This window comes from Nelumbo nucifera, chromosome 3 (assembly GCF_055504915.1).
Source record: "Nelumbo nucifera cultivar China Antique chromosome 3, China Antique-T2T, whole genome shotgun sequence".
Classification (NCBI taxonomy): domain Eukaryota; kingdom Viridiplantae; phylum Streptophyta; class Magnoliopsida; order Proteales; family Nelumbonaceae; genus Nelumbo; species Nelumbo nucifera.
Window position 1 is genome coordinate 63579217 of NC_142651.1, and position 9697 is coordinate 63588913.

The 9697-nt window shown below is 41.8% G+C and overlaps 1 long non-coding RNA gene across 1 annotated transcript; it reads left to right on the top strand.

Annotated features, from left to right (window-relative positions):
- The first annotated feature begins 8171 nt into the window (after positions 1-8171).
- On the top strand, positions 8172-9314 carry LOC104609449 (uncharacterized). Its single transcript, XR_737272.3, has 2 exons — positions 8172-8886; positions 9037-9314. It is a non-coding gene; the product is annotated as an uncharacterized LOC104609449 (long non-coding RNA).
- Positions 9315-9697: the final 383 nt, after the last annotated feature.

The following is a 9697-nucleotide window of genomic DNA, read 5'->3' on the forward strand; positions in this document are numbered from 1 at the left end:
CACAAGGTAATCGAATGCTATGTGGATGACATAGTGGTCAAGGCAAAGAAGAGGGTTAACCACCCTGAGGTTCTGAGAAAGGTATTCACCTGATGCAGGGCTTTCAAGCTAAGACTCCACCCATTGAAGTGTGCACTCAAAGTACAGTTAGGCAAGTTTTTGGGCTACAGTGTGAACCAAACAGGGATACACCCATATGGGAGCAAGGTCAAAGCTGTCTTAGATCTCTCGTCCCGAGCTAATGAGTCACAACTGAAAACCTTCTTTGGAAAATTTTCGTACCTGTGGACATTCATCCCCAGCCTTACACATGTAGCGTTGCCACTAATGAAATTAGTTAAGAAGTTTGTAGAGTTCAAGTGGACCATGGAGCACCAGCAGACCTTTGAGCAATTAAAAGCAGCCCTCGCTAGGGCCCCAAACATGTCACCGCTCAAGGAAGGGCGTGAAATCAAGATATACATCGCGGCCGGATCAGAGGCCATAGGACCCTTAAGCCAACCGAGAAGAGCTATTCCCATATGGAGTAACAATGTTTAGCGTTGATCTTTGCCACGCAAAAATTCAGGTACTACATCCTAGGTCAAAAAGTTAGACTCATCACACGAAATGATCCAATTAAGTTCTTCATAGACAGACCTCCCCTCTTCGGCAGACTTGTCAAGTGGATGATGCAACTTAGTGAGTATATGATAGAATACACCCAGCCCAGGGCCATTAAGTGTCAAACAACAACAGACCTGTTACCCACCTCTCCCTCAAGTTGCGACTTTCTTATATCTAAAGATGTACCTGGAGACATACCCATGATTGTTGTGGCCGAAATTAGTGAGTGTGTCCCGACCTTCGACAGAAGTAGCACCAGCACCTCATCCGACACCGAGGTCACCTTAACCTCACCTGACGGACAAACGTCTGCCTATTCTTTTAAACTCCAGTTCCCTTGTTCTCACAACATAGCTGAGTATGAAGCCCTAATCCTAGGTTTGATTAAAGCAATAGAGTTTGGTGCAAGGAAAATCAAAGTGATTGGTGATTAGCCAGCTTGGTGAAAGTACAATAGTGAAGGAACTAACTATTCTGTCATACAGAACTCTGATCCAGAGGTTAGTCCACTACCTAGAGGTAGACTTCAAGCACGAAAATAGAGCCAAAAATAGGTTTGCTGACACACTAGCCACCTTAGGTTCTAAAATACAATCCAGCGGAGAGCCAATAGAAATCACCATCCAGTCGATCGACAAGCAATCCATTGTCATATTGAAGGATTGGGTAGAAAGGGAGGATGAAATAATGATGAACGATTGGAGGTACGAAATAGTCCAGAAATTAAATAGTTAGACCATAGGGATGCAGGACAACAAGCTGCTCACAAAATTTCAATTGATGAACGGGGTACTATACCATAAACAGTCGGATGGGGTGAGAACGAGATGCCTAGGAAAAGATGAGGCAGAAGTAGTCTTGAGTAAGATACAAAAGGCCCGTTGTAGGGATATTACGAGCACCTTATACAGGAAACTACAAAGGCTAGGATACTACTGGTCTGTGATGATGTCAGACTGTGCTAAGGTATAGCGCAAGTGCAATAAGTGCATCCCACAGGTGGATGGAAGCTACCTAAAAGACACTATGCTACCCATAGACCCAACGTTGAGAAGAAAGCTACTATCTAAAGCTAGGCGGTTTCACTTTCAAGAAGGAAACCTATACAAGAAGAAACACACGGGGAAACCCTTGTGATGCATGGCTGGCGATGAGATTAAGGAAATGCTAGAGGTAGCCCATAGCTCCGGACCCGCCGCTCACCATGGGTAGTTAGCACTATACAACCAAATCGTACATTTTGGGTTCTATTGGTCCACCATGACAGAAGACACTCAGAGACATGTGCGCAAATGCCACAAGTGCTAGATCCATGCTGAAAGGATACATAAACCAGCCAACAGCCTTCACCCAATCATAACACCTTGGCCTTTCCATACATGGGGGGTAGACCTTATGGGCAAGATCCATCCCCCCTCCTGAGGGTATTGCTTTATCATTGTAGCCACTGATTATTTTACCAAATGAGTAGAAGGATTTGTGTAGTGAACATAGCCAACTTCATTAGGCAGCACATAGTTCACTGATTTGGGGTCCCAATGAGGATTCTGACAGACAACGGCCTATCTATCAAAAATCAGGAAGTCTGTGACCTTCTAGGGCAATACAGGGCAAGATTACGGACATCGACAACATATTACCCACAAGGAAATGGACAAGTAGAAGCCACAAACAAGACCCTACTAAGGATGTTGAGTAAAACAGAGGCTGACAATCAAAAGGATTGGTCAGAAAAGTTGCCAGAAACCCTCTGGGGCTATAGCACCACAATTCGGAAAAGCACACAGGTGACACCCTACTCATTTGTATATGGCCATGAAGCAGTGTTGCCAGTAGAAATATGGGTTGTGTCTGCCAGCGTAGCTTTTGCAATGGGGAAGAAGGTCAGACCTGAGGATTGCACTCAAGTTCCCCAGTAACCCTGGAATGACCCCCTGGCAGCCCTACGTGCATCCATATTACCATACAGCCTCAAGCAACCCCTAGGGGGCTTCATCAACATCTGGCATGACTCCCATCTGGCATGCAAAAACAAAAACTTCATTTAGCTCAGAAATCATGATTATATCGCTCATGTAGGGCTGCACCACCTCTAGGTGCGACAATAATTGATCTTTATGTGAATAACAAAAAAGCATCATCGCATAAAATCGCTTGAGATATACTCTTTATGCCTGGCAATACCTCAGACATCAGAATAGCACTATTTGTTGAATTCCTTTTCTCATAACGACCTACAAAATGATTTTTCCATACCCATCTTGACATCCGATTGCGACAAAGTCTACCAAATGCTCAATTTTAAAACACTTGATCAGGGCTACTTCTAATGATTTCCGATAAGTTTGTAAAACATCATCCAATTTTAGTAGAGCACCTGCAACTTATTCCTCTACAATAGCATTTAACACTTGCAAACATCCACACCCTAGAGGCGCTATAGAAATAACAAGCACTCAACACAATTTAGACATAGACAGGCACACTTCGCTAAAGCACCAATTGAATAGTATCCCCAAATCAAGACAAAACTCATCGCAAAAGGCAACAAAAGACTGCCTGAAACCCTAACCCTAACACTCATGCAAAAGTTAACCTTATCACACTCAACGTCGCCTCAGGAAACTGAATCATAGCTTTCTTCTATTCCCTTTAGACACATCGTAATCAGAAGGTTGTTACTATCACCAGAAAACAAGAAGAAACACGCGATCGTTTGAAGTCTTATTTGATACCTTCAGATATGGCTTGCGATAAAATCTCGGGTATGATCCCAATCCAATTCATAAACAATACTTTGTCTAATCTTATGAGTGCAGTAGTTTGAAAGGGGGAAAACTCCACCCATCTCGTACAATAACAATAAACATCCTGCTAGTGAACGACATTAATCTCCCCCATATGTGCGATAACTCTCAATTCCTGAATGGGTACCAAAATAGCATCCCCTTCTCTACAAACATGAAACAATTGAACAACCCTCTCACATTTGAGTTCTGAAACCCTGCACCCCACGGAATTACATAAATCTATTGAATTAGACAACTTCCCGTGATTGAATCATAGAAGATATTACTTGGCTTCTCATAACTAATGGCACTTACTTTCTCGCGATAATGTGCATTGACGTATTCACAATAAGACTCCGTTCTAACATTTTTTTATGATAAATTATTTACACAAGGGAGTGTTGTTTAACTTATGCATCGTTAATTCAGGCAAGTGTACCGTAGTCAAATATGTGTATAATGATGAGATGAGTGTCGAACCCACAGAGAATAGATCACAGTACCAAATCAATTTTAAACTAACCTAAGTTGAACTCCTGAATCAATTGAGTGAATAAAAACTAAGAAGAATTAATGCAAATCTAAAACTTAATAAAAACAAAATCTGTGAATGAATGCAACTAGGGTTTAGATTTCATTAAATCAAGGTTATATAATTACCTATTCAATCCAACTCATGACCAAAATTACCCTAAGGTATATTAAAGTTATTTGCATGTGATTGTGGATTTCCCTAAATTAATTAATAAGCTTTCTCAAGTCATGTTAATCTTTTATTAATCCAATTCTACCATCAAATTTCTAGGTGGTTGTCAAAAGGAAAAATAATCATTAAGTTCTTTGGAAACCTCTAATATTAGAAGGAGATTTGACTCACTAAGCTTCCATGATTCCCATACATGAGCTAATCATCTTTCGATATCGTAGTCTAATACGTGATTTTTATTGCCTAGGGATCTAATTCATAACAATCCTTTAGTTAGTCATGCATAAATCATCGAATCATTAAAAGATTGACCAATTCTTTTAAAACATTAAACACATCAATAAAAATCCTCATGCAAATAATAATAAGGTTTTGAATTGAATTAAACAATTAACTAATATAATCATAATATCAAAATCCATTTAAACCCAAGTTAATAGAATTTAGCTAAACATAATTAAATTCAACACACTCAAGAATCTTAAAGAAGAAACCCAACAAAAACACATCAAGGAATGAGTAGAACAACAAGAAAACCTTAGCCTTTGAAGGTAGAAGACAAGTGCAGCAACTAAACTTTCCTCCCTCTTAGATTCATTTTTTTCCTCTCCTTCTCTAGCGTGCTGAAACTGCTTCTTCTTTTCTCTTCTATCGAATTTTCTCTAAGGATGTGTGTCTTTGCCTTAAGTCTATGGTTCTTTTTATAATGCAACCCCCCTCCATAACCTCTCAATGCAAACTCCTAATTCAACACAAATTAGGTCTCTAGTCATGATCAAAGTTGAATTCCTATTTTTTTTGTAGTGCCAACTATAAGACCTGAAACTTGTATATCAAATTGCATTTGGTTGGCGGAAGAATTAGGGTGCGGTAAACATAAGAGTTGTAGCCCTATTTCGTAGCTTTAATTAGCCATTTAAATCGCCTCAATCAGAATTATAGGCAGGAAGTTATGCCCAAAATACGGGAATTATATCAAAACAGGAAATTTTCCTTTTTTTGTGCATGCATAGCAAATTCGTTTTCAATGGATTCTCTTCTTCATGGCCACATCATGGAACACCCTTGATGCATGGAATTTCCTCTATGATTGTCTTGATCAATTAAATCGAATTTTTCCTTAAAATTTTACAATTAATCTCCAAATCACCTTGCAAGACAATTTCATCATAATTAGTGCAATACCATGCTAATTCTAAAAAACATTATTTCCAAAATCATCAAGTTAGAGGTATGAAAATATGTATAAATATAGGTTTATCAATGAGCAATACCAGAAATAAAACTATTGTATGAGAAATGGCAATATAAAAAAGGAAAAACAAAATTTCGCATTCCATCTGGTATATGTACAAAAGTAGGCTTCCTACAAATAAGTACATGTTCTATACATTGGCCCATCCCTTCCTAATAGCAACAATGGTCTATCTCCAAGATTTTAAGATCTTCCAATTCGTCTTCGTACTCGACAAGGACCTTCTTCTTCCTAGTGCATTCGTCCATTAAATCCTTGAGTTTCTTTGTCATCTTCGCAATGCTAACTTCAACCACTTTATGGCGAAGGCATGCATCCTTCATCGAGCAAAACAACATGGACTGCAAGACTTTGAGGCTGGCCCTCCAGAACTCATGGGCAAGCACCACAACCCGGGACTCCACCTCCGTCATGTCGAAACCCATGACAGCAAAAGATCGGCAAGCCTCAATCAATGACCAAAGTCCAACAACGACAGGTCCTCCGCAGGACGATTCATTATGTCATGCATCATTGTCGTGATGGTGTTCAAAGTAGGCGCCATGACCTTTGGATGTTGGTTCGCTGTTGTTAACCACCCAGCCCGAATAATAGTTGAAGCAAACTTCGCAACTGAACTCGAAACTGAAAATTGCTCACCCCTGCTACGTCCCTAGACCTGAACAGGATCAACAACATCATAATTCAAAGGGGAAATGTTATGCTTATCGCGATACCCCCTAAGCTCCTCCCATATTTCTGCAAGCTCCTTTTCATAAGTCGACTCTTCATTCGATGACACAACCCTCGCCTCTTCGTCCCTATTAGCTGACGGGCCATCTGCATCCATGGGAGCCTTAACTTCCTCAACAGGGGTTTCGGGCTCGACAGGAGTCCTGATCTGCGAGCCCTCAGGGGCCCCAACATCGATGTTCACATAACGAACCGAAGTCTCCTCACGATACACTGCTAGCTCCAAATCCACAGCACCAAGGCCTTCCCTTTCCGTCCCCATAGCATCGAGAGCAGTGTCACCGATAGCTGCTCTCAGTAGCTTCTCGAACCAGATTGAGGGGCTGCGATGATCTCAATTCTTCCATTAGCCACTGAATAAAAGGCGATGTAGTCATGGTAGCCGGATCTACATTGAACGAAGCCTGCGATGAAACACGATACTAAATTTCAACCTGGCAAGCACACAAATGCGTAACAAAAATACATCGAAAAAGCAAGTCCATGACTACCTCTTGACTCATATCAGGAATCCTCGTTTGTTCGGCGCTGGGTCGAGTGTCGTCAACCTCGACATGTCTCAAAACGAAGGACTGTACGCAAGTCAGTCACATAAACGATACACAGGCGTAACCACTTTCCAACAAACAATATAGATAGTCTTTACTTACTAGATTTGCCTGCCCGAAGGGGACACCGGGGCCTCTACTGCCCGCACAGGAGGATCCACTGGGATCTCTGCCGCCTGTGGAACATTATCGCTCACCCTGGATTGCAAAGACTACAAACAAACACAATTCGATTACCCACACTGAGGGCAATAAAAACAACTTCAAGACAAAAGAATATGTAAAGCCGTTTACTTACTAGACTCACCCGTTCAGGAGGGGCTACCGGGTTCTCCGTTGCCTATGAAACATTGTCGCTCGCCCCAGATGGCAGAGACAGTAGACAAACACAATTCAGCTACACACGCTAAATAAAATAAAACCGCAATAGATAAAACACCAAGACTAAGGGAGTAAAGTCAGTCCAACACCATATTGAATCATCATATACAAGACCCCGCTTTGGCCGGGGAGGGGCCATCCTCTTCATACGCCCGGTCGAAAACTTAAAACAAGTGATCTTACCTACAGGCATCATCACTGCCAATTGCGCAGGCCCCACCATCGATGCAGCTTCTTCCACAGGCAGAGATACTAGAGATTCCCAACCAGCCTCCACCTGACACTCTTGAGCCCACGCTGAAGTCATGCCCAAGCCAACAGAGTGTGCACAGGCCTCGGTTGATTAAAACAAGGAGCCCTCGTCGTCCTTTGCTTTTTTACAACGGGAGGATGAACATGCTCTTCCTCCTCCGAAACAAGCCCCTCTCTCTCACGCTTAGCACCCATATTCTCTAGTGAGCGCGACGAAGGGGATAGACCGACTCTTGTCCTAGTTAACAACGTGACCCTAAGGGGGTGCCAATACATGATGGGGCGGGGGTTCGTCCAAATATGCTCCTAAAAGCCACCAAATAACGGACAGAGATATGCCGAGCAAAGCGACTGGCATCCCTAAACACTAAAGTAACCCGTGACAGGCAACTGTGATAGTCAGGTGTAGGTACATAGTGGTCACTAAGACAGAGCACAAAAGGTGTCAAACCAACACTACTTGGACGCTTGTGATGAATCTAGAACCCATCGCACATTTGCGATGTATTCATCGTAAATCCGCAATTGCGATGAACTCATACCCGGGATAGGTCGCGATGAATTTAGCTAGCGCGAATCTGCGATAAAGTTAAGACGCGCGGGTTTGCGATGAACCCCAAACACACATGGACTTTCGATGAACTTGAACTCGCGTAAAGCTACGATGAACCTGACATCATCACAGAATCGTGGAACCGTTGATTCATGGTAGATCGGGAATAAATTCTGGTTACACATGTGTCTTTAAATTACACATGCGGGCTCAATAAAAGTATACCCACCAAATGATGACGTTATCCATGCTACATCTGTATAATAAGGTCACATACGGAAAGAATTTGAAAAGAATATGATTTTTGTAATAATAATCCCTTAATAATCAAATTAAAGGAGATATTTTTTTTCTAATAGAAAAAATTCATTTTTCTTAAGAGGAAAGAAATTTTTCGTCAACTTCCCTCGGAGAAACAACGTAATCATAACTCTGAGGTACGCCTTCTATCTTCTCTTCTCCTCTCTCTTTACTGCCGCCATCACCTTCGGAGATTGACCAACCTCCGCCTTAGTGATTACTAGTTGCTCTCCCATATCTGGAGCAAACGGCGGCATCTAAGTGACGACAATGGTTTGGTTACCAATCAACAACGCAGCTACGCTGGTTTTCTTAGGTGAGCTGCCTGTAAAAGCAGATCGGTGTGAATGACGATTTTGAAATTCGGAGCATCGTCCTTAGTTATCGAGCCCTGCCCAAAAACTTTACAACGGGAATGCGTGAACCTCAGAAATTGAGTAACCTAGCGGCAACTCCTCCTTCCCTGACTTCTTCTAACGCGTACCCTCTCTCTCCTCCTCTCTCTCAGTCATTGACATCAGAAACACGGTCGGGCTTGCATCTCTGGGAAAGTAGCACTCCGATGAGTGGCAGCCTCAACGTTCTGTCGCAATCCGATCACCGAAAAGGGGCTGGAATTGAAAAGGTAGAAATTTGTTACGCTGTTACAATAACATCGGCTCTTCACGGGGACAGAATCTCACAGTCGGATTAATTGACACACCTATCCTGCATCAAGATCAGCTTTACGCTTTTCTTTTCATCGAGAATCCGGGAAGTATCAGGTATGACTTGCTTCACATGTATCATTGGTGTTCGAACCCTAGTTTTTTTTTAACGGCTTTGGGAATTCTGAGGTCGCGATTTAATCCCTGAACCCACTGGCTGATTCTTGGTGTCGATTCTTTTTTTTCTTTTTCTTCGGATTGTCCTAGGAAAGGAGCTACCCATTATGCTAGCTGCGTATGATATCCTTTCAATTAAAAGTGGCGGGATGTTCTATTAGTTTCGATCTGATGAGATCTCAACGTCTCTCGCCATGGGATCATAGTCGTGATTAACGCCAATTTCGTAGTATATTTCTCTGTGGGTGAGTTTGGCCAGAGAATTTTGAAATTGAGGAACGACTAAGGGATTGAAAATAAGTTGAACACCCTTTCAGTTCTAACTTGTGATTAATCCACTTATTTAAAAAGCAAAAACAGATTGTGGTCGATTGATTCATAGCAATCGAATTCATGCGGGTTTATTCACAGGGTTTGCCTTGTTTCATCATTGTGAAAGTTGTATAGGCAAATTTTTTTAGTCTGAAACCTGTCGAATAGTGTCACAGAGATGACATCTGTGTTAAAATCATACAGAACCCATGCATTTAGAAGCTAATTGATGAACCCCGCTAAGATCCTAATTGTAGGATTCTGAATTGGCAAAGACTGAGCAGTGTATCGAGTAAATTTGGAAACAACACATGCCCATGCAGCCTGATTCCTTGATTTGTCTGGGTACTTCCCATTGATTACCGTGTTTCATGAATAAACAAGAGCAGTAACATAAGATTCTGAACTCTTATCTTCAAAAGAAGCATGGAAGATAACT